The 14,659-nt window shown below is 38.0% G+C and overlaps 1 protein-coding gene and 1 long non-coding RNA gene across 11 annotated transcripts in view; one reads left to right on the plus strand and one right to left on the minus strand.

Annotated features, from left to right (window-relative positions):
• Positions 1-14,659, plus strand: part of PDE4B (phosphodiesterase 4B) — a 548,107-nt gene that overhangs the window by 509,975 nt on the left and 23,473 nt on the right. The window lies entirely within an intron of this gene.
• LOC144310748 (uncharacterized) lies at positions 1,301-14,088 on the minus strand. 4 transcript variants are annotated; one of them, XR_013376422.1, is made up of 4 exons: positions 13,951-14,088; positions 13,670-13,832; positions 12,166-12,406; positions 1,301-2,449 (listed from the first exon to the last, which is right to left on the minus strand). It is a non-coding gene; the product is annotated as an uncharacterized LOC144310748 (long non-coding RNA). The 4 variants fall into 4 exon arrangements; XR_013376419.1 differs by lacking the exon at positions 1,301-2,449 and adding an exon at positions 4,570-4,725; XR_013376420.1 differs by lacking the exon at positions 1,301-2,449 and adding an exon at positions 4,757-10,560.

Raw genomic sequence — 14,659 nt, forward strand, 5'->3', positions numbered from 1 at the left:
CCAATCACTTCGGGCTTCCGCTCCTCCTTTATGGTGTCCTGTGCAGGAAGCAATGAAAGTCGAATAGAGCTAACCCTAAGGAAAGGGCTAAACCTTAATGCTGGCATAGTTAGCTTACGTAGAAGGCATGTACCTATTTTCTACATCTGCGGTGGAAAGGTTGTAGGGCAAAGCAATTATCCAGTGGATAAATAGTGCTCAGCTGACAGCTAAAGTCAATTTCATTTGTAAAAAGATCTCTTTCTCTTTTTACTTAGCAATCATGTTACCCCCAAATCTTGATTATCCAGATAATTGTCTCAGGTAAAACTTAACCCATGGCTACGAAAATATTTTTGTGGCCACCAAAAAGAAATTGATCACTGTCAGTTTTGGGGGAACTTAATTGTTTATGGTAAAAAATAAAGTCCCACATTTAATCATAAATCTTGTTGAAATTATTTGAACATTCCACCCAAGTCAGTGTTTAAAAAATATAATCATCATCATCAGCACCATCACCATTGTCACTACTAGGTAGTTGTATCTAATCATCTTTTTCTTCTCCTCACTGAACAAAAGAGCCATGGCAGATCTGAGTTACAGATTTGGAAGTGAGTCTGAAGATGTTCTGTACAGGAAGTATGTGAAAAGCATGGTCTTTAGAGTCAAAAGATCACATCCTATCTCTATCATTTACTACCTACTTGACCTTGGCTAACTTACTTAACTCTTCTAAGACTATTTTCTTATCTGGAAAATAGGTATAAAAGTGGTACCTACCTTACTGGGTCACTGTGAAGATTAAATGAGATAATGCATCTAAAATACTCAGCAAGGCACCTGCTGGGTTGTAAAGATTCAATGAATGATGACTTATTAATAGCATCTGCTACATCTTTGCAAAAACTGTATGTCCTTAGTTTGATCAACTAAGTGATTTACTGAGTTTTCACCTACTCAACAGTGGTGATGGGAAAGCCAGTGCTTGGCGTAGGGTGTGTTTGGGAACCTGCAAATGGTAGAGGGGTGACTGTGCCTAGCCGAGGAAAAGGAAGCAGTCTTTCATATGTAGCACATCTTGGGAGGGTTGTGTGTTTAGTGTTTTTCTTAACCCTCTTATATTTTAAAGAAAATTGTGATTCAAAGATTATAACCAACTTTCCCAAGTGTGCTTTAGAGCCTGAGAGTTAGATAAGGAACTGTTTCTGTGACCTATAGAAACGTAGTCTCCTCCTTGGGCCCGATTTCCCCTATCCCTTGAACGCTGGCCATAGGCCAAATGGAATTCCAGGATTATAGAGAACGATGCAGCCAGGTGGCTTAGTAGTGTAGGTTATTTCTGCCCCCGCCCCAAATTACAAGATGAAATAAATGAAGCAGTGTTATGAGGCAGTGACATTGTTTTTCAAGATGAAAAGGATGTCAAGTGAACCTTCCTGCCAGCAGCCCAAGTTCAGTTGGACGTGTTAGAACTGTTTTCTATAACGACAGATTGGCTTCTGAGACTTGTTCATTAATTTTTGCTTCAACTTTTATCGCCTCCCGAATTAGAAGAATTGTCTTACACTTCAGCGAAATGCATCAGAGCATGAGTTCCTCGGTGGCAAAACAGTCAGATGTTTTCAAAACAGGATGCTTTGGCTCCGCATTATAAAAAAGAGGAACGGAAAGAGAAACAGTATAGCAAGGAAGAAAGCAAATAGCCTCAGCAGGATCCCCAGCCCAACAACGGCATAAACACTGACCTATCTTCCTGACCTTCACTGTGGCTCAGTTCCTGACCTCATGTCACCAAAGCCAACCGACGTCATTGGAGGAGGATAGGAGGAATGGCGCAGCTGCTGTGCGGGTGACTAGAATTTCCTGTCTCCTTCCTGACAGACTCAGTCAGAAAAGTACAGAGTTGCAGCAACAGTGGCTGAGGAAGGACCCACACAAAACAATCCCAGTGAGGCGTAGTTGTGACTGAGGAGGACAGGGAGCTTTTCCCGAGAGTCTCTCGCCCCAGCTTCTCAGGTGAACGCGTCCAAGGGGTCACTTGTACCCAGCATGTCGAATGCTTTTCAAAAGATGAGCATGCTGTGGTATGCAGCACCAAGGAGCTCTGTTCAAGCAACTAGTCACTCTCCTAACTCCCCCACACTCTCCATTCTCCTGTTCTTTCTTGACTAGCTTTGCCCGGGGCTGTTTTATGTGTTGGGACAGAGGTTTGGGCCCAATCAGTGAAAATGGATGCTTCATTGTTGAAAAGAGCAGTCGTGCATACTAGCAGTAGTCTCTTTAAAATGAAGCCTCAGGACCTAGCACTTCAGTCCGTTTGCTAAGGAAATCTACAAGATAAGAATGGGAGATAGAAGGTCCTTCTTCTTTGAAGGGATCATGAAGTCAGCTGCAGATACCATCACAGAGGAAGTGAGTCCTTCTGGCTATACAGGTTTATTTTTCCGGTTCTTCAGGTGTGTCTGTACTGGGGTATTGAACATAAAGGCAAATAATCGTCTGTGCTCTTGGGTGGGAAGGAATAAACTCATATAATTCTACCAACCTGGAGCCACTTGGGACCCAAGTTGCATGTGATCAGGGTAGGCTGATTGCCCTGCACTTGGCTGAGTCCTTTTTCTATCCAACTGACTAATCAGTAAGTATGGGAAATGTTGGATCCAACAGAACCAAAAAGGAAATAAATCTGTTGGTCAACAGATTCATCTGATAGCTCTGTCACGAAAATGATAGGCAGGTGACCAGTTATCGAAGGAGACTGCTTCTACTTTTGCTCAAAGTTAAATGATATGACTAGAGCATTCCCACCCTTAGGGCAAGAGCGGTCCTTCACCTGAACTTTTTGCTTTAAGAGAACTCTAGCCTTGTCTTCCTTTAACTGTGCTCTGCTCCAGGAGGTGAGGAGCCGATGGGGCCAAGGGGTAGCTGTGGTGCCTGCTCCAGACCAGAATGCATCTACTAGACCCCCTACATTCTCTGCCCAATAGTTCTGAACCCTGTTCCAGGGCCGGTACAGACCTCTTTCCTGGATGTGCTGTAGGAATTCACACCCTTAGGCCCAAAGAGTAGCCTAAAAGGCAGCAGTTGGTTTTGGAAGAAGTGTGGAGGAGGAGTTTTGACATGCGGGTGGTGGCTGAGGGTGTAGTCACTCCTGCATGTGAGTTCCTTGGGGAAGAAATGGGACAGGGTGTGGTCCAGAGCTAGGTCTCCCTTCACTGACATACCCAAGGAATTCAAGAATTCACATTTCATGCTGGCCTTCAAAGCTGCTGGGAAGGGATGTCTGTTGAGGTAGGAGCACTGGAGGTAGCTTGATTTATAACTTTATTCAGACTTAGGTATGTGGCCCCACAAATGTTAGAGGTGGCCTGGATTAGAGGACAAACTAGAAGGAAAATCAGTTTTGACAGCTAGGTGGGACACTTGAACATTTTCAATCCAACTTTTCTCTCTTTACTCTCAGATTTCTATAGAACTGGAGGCACCAAAGGTAAAAGAGCCTAGCTTGAAGTCATGAGTTTGAGGTCTAGCTCTGCCTCCATTTAGGAATATTATCTTAAACAGTTAGTTCATTTTGAATCTTTGCCTTTCTTTATCTACAAAACAAAATAGTTGGGAGAAGAGTATTTTCGTGGTCTCCTGCAGCTCTTACATTTATTATTGGGACAGTAATAGTCAATAGCCAAACTACTTCTACGGGTATATACTATCTGTGCAAACATGGTGCTAAGCCCCTTACCTACATTCCATCATTAATACTCTCAGCAACCCTTTGAAATACATACTATTATTATCATCTCCATTTTATAGTAAAGTGAGATTTAAAGAGTTGGATTACATTGCCTTAAGGTAAAGAAGAGAGCAGGATTCACACCCAGGACTATCTGACTCACTGTCAATGATCCTAACGGGACAGCTAAACATAGAAATATAGGTGTATTTAATAACTCTTACACGGGAATTTTGTCATTTCTGGGAGGTCTTATTCTCCTAACTCTGGCCATCATTGCTTATTTGGTTCAGAATCCTAATCTGCAATTACCATATTCTGGACCTCCAGACCAGCCATTAATAACCTGAAACTCAGTCTTCCTGACTGGGAAGCAGTGTCTGTTAACAGAGAAAAGGGAGGAGAAAAACTGTAGTTATAGAAAATGGTTGTAGGGAAGCCTGGGTGGCTCAGCGGTTGAGCGTCTGCCTTTGGCTCAGGGCATGCATGATCCCAGATTCCCGGGATCAAGTCCCACATTGGGCTCCTTGCATGGAACCTGCTTCTCCTCCCTCTACCTGTGTCTCTGCCTTTTTCTGTGTCTCTCACGAATAAATAAATATTTTTAAAAATTTTTTAAATAAAATAAATAAAAGAAAATAGTTGTAAACCACTCATCGAAATGTAAATGACAGTATTAGACTTATCTGTTGCCTCTTGCGGACCAGTTTGCCAAATTCAGGATCTGTTTATTCCAAATTCTCTAACATGGCGTAAGAGAAAACAGTGAAGTTTTGTTTAAAAGACAACCAACCCGAAAATTCCCCTTTTACCACCCCTCTTCCAACATAAAAAGAAAATGGAGAGAGGTTTTTCTTTTATTTTTTTTAATTATCATCCAAAAATTGAGGCAATTTCATTATATCCTTTCTAATACATGCCCCAGGACCATGAAACAGGATCAGTGCTCCAGTAGCAATAATATAGGGAAATTTTCTAGAGGTAACATATAGCCGGTCTGCATTAGACTTTGTCTTCCAACAAACAAGAAAGAAGAGAAGAAAGAGAAGATTAAGCTGTTTATCTGGTATTGTTTCAGTTACCATTTCTATGACAAAATAAGTTGTATTATTGACCATGTCATTGAGTGTTCTAAGTTCTACTCTTTGAAAACTTAACAAATCAAAGGTTTTGAAAGTTTAGTGCTTTGTAATAGGTTTGAATTTTAATCTCTTTTGCTTAGTTTAAATATTTCTTCCTTGATATAGACCGAACCATTTCCTTCATTGAATTCTCATTCATTTACACCCTGGTCTTTCTGCTAATTCACTTGAAAGTCCCCAAGTGATCAAATCTCTAAAAATAAAATAGCAATGAAGTCAGGGCATATTACCTTTGATTGTTACACCCCCGGCTAGCTGGTAAGAAAAGAATATATTATCAAAATCTAATAAATAAGTCAATTTAAGGGGAGCTTTTATCTTCATATTAAAAAAATCAGACAACAGTATTTGAAGTATCAAATATAAATCCAAGACACTAGTTTTAAAAAAATAGAATTATAATATTTTAATGGGATAAGCGTCTATTTCACATTTTTTATACTTCGTTCTCATCTTTCATTTTTCTTTGAGAATGTGTCCTAATCTAAAAAGCTTCCAAAATTGGTGCCATTGCTACCTATGAAGGAAAAGCCAAGGGTGGAGCTTAGTCTTATGCTAGTCTTCCCAAAATTTTACTTCTGAGTATAAATATGTTCAGCAAGTAGAGATACATCAGCTTTCTGGAAGCCAGGACTCACCAAACCAAAGATCCTAGGGAAGCCTTGTGCCACAGTCAAAAGATTTCACACTCTTGAAGGCACTATGCCAACAGTGGATGTGCGTCCCAGCACATCCCTCCACTTTAACATTTTTTCAGGGACCTGCCAGCCCCTCTCTGTCTTGCCCATTTGTACGTGATGTTTCCCTCAACTGGTGCCAAACTGTTTAGTCTCCTGGATATTTTACTGTAACTTCCTTTGTTTGATTTACTTTAAAGTGGCCAAGTGTTTCCACAAAGAAAGGACTGTTAAGTTATTTAGAAATGAAGAAGACAGTAAAACTTCTGTTTCTTTTGTTTCTGTTTTGGGAAGTGCCTGATAATCTTTTTCTCTTTAAGAAGTACCTGATAGTTTTTTCTTTTTATGGAGCAGCATTTAAAGGCTATAAATCATGCATTTCTGCTCATCAGTACTGTGTTTTCTCCTGCTAATTACTTGCGGTTTAAAAATGTACACTTTTGGAACCTAAAGCCTTCAGAAAGTGAAGTTTAGTGAATTTATTGAAAATAAAATTTCATCTTAGTGGCTCAATTTCACTTCTTTATATTTTTTTAGCCATTCAAAATATAGCACTTCAAAATGCTCCTTAAAATGTTTAAATGGCCAAGTTCTTTTCACTCCTTGCTAACAGCATAGCATATTATAACCTTCATCAATTGTAAAAATGAAACTCAAGCACAGGTATTGGTCATAAACATGATCAAACCAATTAAAAAATGTAGACTTAGGACAAGAATTTTTGGTCATTTGCTATCTGAAAGAGTAAATTTTTAATTAGTTATTTTGGAAAAGAAAACAATAAGAAGAGAAGGTGTCATTAAATAAAAATACCTTTCCAATTCAACCACATAGGCTGTGTGATAAAGCTGATCTGACAGGACAAAGTGAAGTGGTTATTTGGTGTCTGTGTAACGTCTTCGGTCAGAATGCATGGGGAAAGTTGATAAATCAAGCCAGAAAAAGATGGAAATATATCCTTTCTGGTTATAGGCTTACATGGCTGCATTAAACAGATCCTAAAACTTTAAACCCAAAATGGAACCATAGATATCATTGATTTGAAGACCTTGTTTTATAGATGAGAGTGATAAAAACTGAGGATTAAAAATCTAATTTACTCCAGAGATCTTTGTAAAATATAAAACACAGTCTAAATGAAATATAATTTCATTATGACATGACTTCTCCAAGGTTAATTAGCAGAAGATAAGATAGTAAAATACAGGTCTGATTACAAATCCAGAAGGCTTATTACACTTAAGAAAGACATAGGACTTCCCTTTATCAGTTGCATTGGTTTTTAAGTTTGTTATTGTTCTCCTCATTGCCTTTCTTGAGTAAAAGCTATACGTGTCTTAATCACTTCAAGTAAAGAGAACTAATGTAGTAGTCCTGAAAATTGTGTGCTCAAAATCCAGCAGGAAATAGTTGAAATGAGTTACTTTAAATGCCTTTGCCATTGCTGTTTTTTTCCACTTTTTGCTGTTTTAATTTATGAATTAAAAAATGCATATATATCATCAAAAAATATATATGTACACCAGCAGGAAAATAAATCTCGTTTTACAAAGGCAGCCAGGATTAACATTTTTATCCTCACGTAATCAAAATGATACTCAAGTTTTAGTAGCTCCCATTGATCAAAACAGTGGACTTCCAACTTCCTCTCTGCCCTTGATGTTAGAAGATCTATTGAAAACCTGGTTTAAGAATATAAGAGTTTTATGATAACTTGAAAATGAAGAAATACAGGCCTTTATGCCTCCCTTGGCATTCCATTGCCTTGAAGACTTCCCTTTGGCTTGAATACATCATCGGTTCTATACTATGAACCTACCCCTGGTGTGCCATGCTTCTTGGCTTTCTTTTTTTGAAACCTTGATATAGGTACTCTAACTTTGATCAGATTTTCATAAATCATCCTATTACCTAGCTTATTGGTTAATATCATAGCTAATACTTTAGTTCTCTGAGGTTTTATGTCTACTCCAGATTGCAAGCTCTCGATGCCTGCATGATTATGTCTTGAATTTTTTGAGACTCCATGGATGCTTATAGTAGTAGGACTAAAAAGTATCAAAGAGACATAACTTTCTGTTTAATGGTCAGGAGAAAAACAAAAAGCAAATGAAGGCTTTTGTCAATTGATGGGAGTTGATTTGGGGTTTATCATATTTTAAGAAGCTCTCGGAAATTCTTCTTGATTTGGTCATTTAAGAAATTTATTGACGTGAGGACTTTTGATGGATATTAGGACAGGTAATGACTTCACTGGCGGGTACTGCATGATATTCAAGATGGAAATATTGTTTAGAATTTTGAAAAAATTTAAATTCGTGGAACATGCTCAGACTATCCAGTGGTAATATGAATTTCTTGTATACTTTTGCATGCCCATTTGATTGTGAGAAGCTAAGGACTCTGATAGATCATTCATTAATGATCTCCGGCTCCTGCTTAGATGTCCCACTCATAGCCCAGACGGGTCAGTTTAGCCAGCCAGATGCTACCCATCTACCCAACTGAAAGGCACAGTGCCCTCCCTGCCTCAGCCCCTATTCATTTGATTGCTATTGCCAGCTCCATTCTGTAACTAAGTCAGGATGGTTTAAATATATCTGCATTTACTTGGCGTGTCCAGTACATTATATTTGTGGCAGGGTGGGCTGCCACTGAATTTTTCCCTGCCATATTTTAACACACTCAGGATCTAGTTGCACAAAATTTATTTGCATCTTTCTTACCCATAGCATGGAAGCTTCCCTGATAATATCTCATCAAGATTTACCAGTATGACTTTTAAAATATTTTTAAATCAGTATAATTTAATTTCAAAGAATTTATCTAGTTTTGATACAATAATTTTAAATACTCTTTTGTTAATACTCTCCTATATGTTTATGGTATTAAGATAAACTCATTGTCTAATGCTGCATTGTAGATGGGGCATAGAAAAAATTTCAAACTAAGAAAGGCCATATACTGCTTTTCAAGAAACCCTTCAGTGCCCTTAGTAAATCCTAAAATAAGAGAGCCTGGCCAAAAATAAATAAAAACATGACCCCCTGGGTAGGAATGGGTTCTTTTTCTTTAAAGTAAGATAATAAATTGGATTGAAATGAGTAAAATATGAGCACTTTCTCATAAAGGTAATAAAGGAGAAGGAGATATTAGTGAGGAACGACTCAGGAAAGATTTTTCTGTTTTAATTATTGCTTTTCAAATCTAGCCCTGTGATCCAGGACTGCATTTCCCAGAGAACTCCGATTCTGCTGGAGGGAACATTAGTTATGGAGCAATGTGGGGATTTTTAAGGCTCATTTCTTCACTTTAAAGCTTATTTGCTCTCAAAGTTCCCTATGGTCCTGGGATAGAGCATTAAATAAAGGACCACTTTCTCTAAGTATATAGCTGTTTCTTATTTTTGTGTTGCCAGGTCCAAGGTAGCAAGGTAAGGAAACATATCTGAAGAGGGCTTTCCTGCTTACACAGAGCTCTCCTTATGTGATCTCATTCTGATGTTCACCAGGAGGAAAGTATTACTATATCCCCATTTTCGGTGTAAAATCAGGATGCAAGAGAGATCACTGATTTGTCCCAGCCCTTCAGCTACTCACTGCTGATGCCTAAGATCAAATCTCATTCTTTTTGCTCCAAAGTAAATAATTTAAAAATTAAAATTAAAGAGCAATCCACAGGATAATTTATTATCTTCTTATATGACTTGGTTACAAAACATGTAATCATAGATTTTGAAAGCTAAGGCTCAATCAAGTTCCCTTCTTATTTTTCAGACCTCAGTTTAGATGTTATCTCTTTGGAGAGAACTTCTCTAATTATCCTAACCCAATAACTTGTTGGTTTTACAATTTGCTATCACAATTTATAATTTTTATTTTCTGTTGTGGAACTTGGTATTTACTCATCTCCTCCCTCAGATGGTAAGGTTATTAGGGACATGAATTAGGTCTCCCTTGTTCGCTATAGTAGTCCCAGCATTTAAAACAGCTCTAGGCACATGGTAGGCATTCAAATAAATATCCTTCGCATGAGGCTCGGAAATTTAATCTAATTTGTCCAGAACCAACTATGTTGTTAGCAGCAAATCCATTAGAACCCAGGAATCCTGTTTTCTGCTGCACTGTACCACACTATGTACATTTGCTTGCTGTGCCCAACTCATTTTTCTAATTGTTCAGTTGAATGAGAAACTCGTCTCTGGTTTATAGTGACTCTTCAAAGCACCCCCAGAAGCAGCAAAAGCTTGCTCTTGAGCCTTCTCCCAAGTTCAAAGTCAGATACAAAGAACAAATTTATCAGAGTCAAATGTTCTTTCCTTGTAAACAGAAATGTGAAGCACATCGTGGTTGTCATTTGGTTCGGCATTGGGGTATTTAGTTTAGCTTTCTCTTGAAAAGTCTGCATCCTGTGGCCAAGGATCTTAGCCCTTCAGAGACTGGCAACACACACTCAGCTGGGAATATATTTATGAACATGTGTTGTGTCTGAAATTCAGCCATTCTACATATCTGTTGTGTCTGGAGTGTAGCGGTTTAGTCATTCTGTCATTGTCTGGTGATGTTTTTTGTTCATGACATACTGCTGATACTCCTCTCACTACTCTCCCAGCCACATATTCAATTAATTCTAGATGTGTTTCTGGATTGACCTCAACTGTAGCAATCTGAGCAAAATGAATACTTGGTGTAATTTTCCTTATGTCAGGCAACTTGTGGTCATTCCGGCTTTGTTAATACCTGAAGAGTTCCAAAGTCTCTTACTTTGAGAAAATTGGCTAAGTCATGGAATCATGAATGGATAGAGTTAGCAATAGTGAGACATCTCAGAATAGGCATTTTTTTTTTTAATGATACAGTTTTAACACAAGGCCCTTTTGAGTTATGGTTTCTTTCTCTTTCTTTCTTTCTTTCTTTCTTTCTTTCTTTCTTTCTTTCTTTCTTTCTTTCTTTCAGTTCTTGTTTCATTTGACCAGCTTCATCTATCTTTCTGGCAATTCTGGTTTACACTCCTTAGACTGGTGAATAATCTAAATGTCAACCAAAGAGCCAGAACTTCTATGAGTAACTCATGTGTCATGTAATCAATATGACATAGCCCTGCGTCACACCTGCAATAACATATTGTGGGAATTCTGTAGTTAATTATACCAGCTACTATCAACAACAACAAAAAAAAGACTTCAGATGCCAAAGAGCCAGTTGCAAGCTCCACCCAAATGCAAACCCAACTGAAGACCATACCATAAGCTCAGATTCTTTTAAAATTCAGAGATAAAACTGGGGCACCTGAGTAGCTCAGTCGGTTGAGCATCCTACTCTTGATTTCAGCTCAGATCATGATCTCAGAATTGTGAGATGGAGCCCTGAGAGGCTCCACATTGGGCATGGAGCCTGCTTGAGATTCTCTCCCTCCCTCTGCCCCTCCCCCCCCAAAATTAAATAATTAAATTAAATTAAATTAAATTAAATTAAGGAACAAAACTGAGAAATAAAACATCAACTTCAAGTATAAATCCTGTGGAAGAAAGTCCAAGTGCTAGAGACACTTGGCCAATCCCTTTACATAAAATATTTCTAATCATGAAACCAACAAACTATACATCTTGGGGTGTATTATTGTGCAAAGTACTCATCCATCTATTTTAAATTGTGGTAGCTAATAATAAGAAAATGAAATACACCAAGAACTAATAAGAATAATAAGAAAATGCACTTTTTAATAGAATTACATTAGATAAGACCACTGTTTTCATCCTTTATAGTTTAAAAATACATTCTAGACTTCAACATGTGGCAGATTCTTCTCAATTTGTAAGTGCATAGTCTAGTGTGGAGATTACCAAAATGCCAAAACAGATAACGTGTATGCTTTCAGGGAATAAAATGATACGTCTATGTAGCCCATGGGTTTCCTTTATTTATTAGATGGTTCTTAGAGTTGATCTTATAAATTTTCAGCCCTGGGAAACTGTTAATCCAGAAGTACTGATTTCCACAGGAGTCTTTGAAGCATCACATTGTCTTTTATCTCAAATAGTATTAGTAGAAATCAATATAATTAATATTAAACACAATACATGTTACATGATTTATTTAAAGGGGTAGAGTAGTGATCTCAAAACCAAGCTGTGGTAGATTTTTGTGTCTACAAAAATATTGAAAATTCTAGTAAGATAATACTTAGTGCATAATTTTTAACACCTCAGGAGATGTTATAGAATAAAATTGGAAATCAGTTCTTAAAGAGAATCATGACCAATACTTATAGGGTTATGAAAAGAAAGCATGCATTTGGGGAATGATTTTCCTGTTTTGTTTCAATGGCTTTCAAGGCAGATATGGAGGTCTTGAGACATAGGCCTTGTTTTCTGCTAGTCAGTAGAGGACACTAGACTGCATGGTCTCTGGGTCTGATCTATGGTAAGATTTCTAATTTTAAAAATATAATAAGTTGTAGAACTTCTGGCCATGAAATGGTTCAGCAGAAACCTTAGTCATCTGCTTTGGAATCACATTAGCACCCCATGGCTTTGGAACTGGCTTTAGAAGCTTGAGGTTAAATATTAGCCATTATGCACAGAAAAATTGTAGATAGTTTAAATGAAAAACAAAAGGGTAACTGAACAGTGTACCTTGATTCCTTGATTTTTCTCAGTTGCTGCAATGATTTATGTCATCTGCTGAAGGAAAGGCCTTTGCTATCTTTAATCGTCAGGCCAGCACCCCAGACTTGGCAATATTCCTGTTTTTTTTTTTTTAAGTGTATTTCTCTTAACAGCCAGATTAAAAGAGAAGGATCAAATACATAAAATAAGACTGAAACTCCAATAACAGATGCAGTGTTGCTGTGTTTCTCACCAGAAGAGAAGACCTCTGTCAAAAAGAACAAGTTTGAGCATTTCAAATTATTAAAAATATACAATACCTCTAAACCTGACATGAGTATATGATTTTGTAATCTAGTCTCTTTTTTTTTTTTAAGATTTTATGTATTTATTCATGAGAGACACACAGAGAGGCAGAGACAGAGGCAGAGGGAGAAGCAGGCTCCATGCAGGGAGCCCGATGTGGGACTCGATCCCAGAACCCCAGGATCATACCCTGGGCCGAAGGCAGACACACTTAACCCCTGAGCCACCCAGGGGTCCCATGTAATCTAGTCTCTTTATGGGATATTTGGAACATGTAGTATCTAGAATACACTTATACTAAAAAAAAAAATGTTTATCTAAAATTTAAATGTATCTTTGAGCGCCCTTGGGTATAAATATAGTGTCTTTTGTCTATTTAATTGTGTCACTGCAGAAACTTTTGGAATTAAGGGAATGTTAAATTTCACTAACATTCTTATGGGAATTACTTTGGGTGTAGGAGAAGTCAATTTTTTAGTGCTCCAATAATGTGTGCCATATCTCCTCTTGAACAGTTTCAGAAATCCCAAGAAAAATGGACAGCAGCAAAGAGGATAAATAGGTTGGAAGAAACACCTAATAATTTTGAGGGTTGTTTCAGACCTACTGTCAAGTTGTAGAAAGTTATATTTAAATTCTTTTGAGTTTTCGTTTTTTTACTTCTGTGTATGAAAGCACTAATGGTTTATCCCTCTTTTGACTTTTAAAATGTCACTGGAGCAGATAGTTGTCCTTTAAGCAGCAAAGGGAGTTTATTCAGTTAGCTTCATCATAAATGCCAATGTTTTGCTGCAAAGTAATGCCAGAGATGTTTGTTCATGCTTGTTTTTCATGACATATTTGTTGTGGATTATTACATCACTGGGCAGTTAAGGGAATCACTCAATTCTGGTTGTTTAGATGAATTTCATTCTGTATGGCACATGGACAGTTAGAATGACCTAACTTTATTCTCTGGTATACCAGCAATATGCTCCAGATATTAACACAGCAGAGCTTGTTTTCTGGGATGGCCCATCTTGGAACTATAGTTTCTAGGGTAGTAGATGTTGATGGTCAGTGAATGGTATGTTCTTCCAGCCTGAATCCTGTTACTAGTCACTCAATTCAATTTCATTTCCCTCTCCAATAAGACAAACAGGTCATTAAAGCGACTGTGACATCAAGTTTCAAACAGATGATAGATAAGGAAAGAGAAAAAGGAGACAAGAGATGGGATGCTCACTGTCAGATGATCTGAAATGTTAAGAATTGTGGAAATCTTGAGTTTGATAAAGGGTTCTAGAGTAAGTACAGTAAATCCCTGTGTTTTGTTTACATCAGATTTTGCAAAGTGAAGTGTAGCGGCTTAGCAGTTAGAATTCTTCACTTCTTTGGGTCTTCTTTCCCTGTCAAAATAAGAGTATGAAAGAAGCAATGTTTTGGAATCAGAAAGAACCTTAGAAATTAGCCATTTTATAACTAAAGAAACTCTGCCCAAACAAAACAAAAGTCAACTTATCTGACCCAAGATCACACATGGAATTAGTGCCAGAACTGAACCAGAGACTAGCATGTTTCCCTGAGCTGTACACCTTCTCTGAGCCATTGTGACTTCCTCAACTGCCCGTAGCATTCTAAGGAAGAATTTTCAGCCCCTTTGCTTTCCTGATGCCCAGGAATTCTGATTAAGTTGTGACTAACAAAGTGTAAAATATGAGTCAAAATTTAGTCCCTAATAAAGTCATTGTGACTTTAATGACTTGGGCAGTTGTTTCATACTGCAAAAACAGGAAGGTCCCACACAATAAGGCGCCTGTCTCACAGATGGGCTCCTGCGTAGATGGCCACCCACAAGGGTAACTGCTGGAGCGGTCTTCCTCTCTGGCTCCATTTTTTTTTTTTTTTTTTTAAATCCACATAGTTTTCACCTACTGACTTCAGCGTGAGGTTATCAATGAGAGGAAGGTGCCTGTTTATCTAGTCTGATAGGCTGAAGATATACTAGTTCACTAAAGATTCACTCCTCCTGTGACATGCAAGTCATCCCCTCCCAAGCCCAGATTAGTCTTTTTTTTTTTTTTTTTTAAGATTTTATTTATTTATTCATGAGAAACACACAGAGAGAGGCAGACACAGGCAGAGGGAGAAGCATGCTCTCTGCAGGGAGCCTGATGCGGGACTGGATCCTGGGACTCCAAGATCACGACCTGAGCCAAAGGCAGATGCTCAACCA

The sequence above is a fragment of the Canis aureus genome, chromosome 3, assembly GCF_053574225.1.
Source record: "Canis aureus isolate CA01 chromosome 3, VMU_Caureus_v.1.0, whole genome shotgun sequence".
Lineage (NCBI taxonomy): Eukaryota > Metazoa > Chordata > Mammalia > Carnivora > Canidae > Canis > Canis aureus.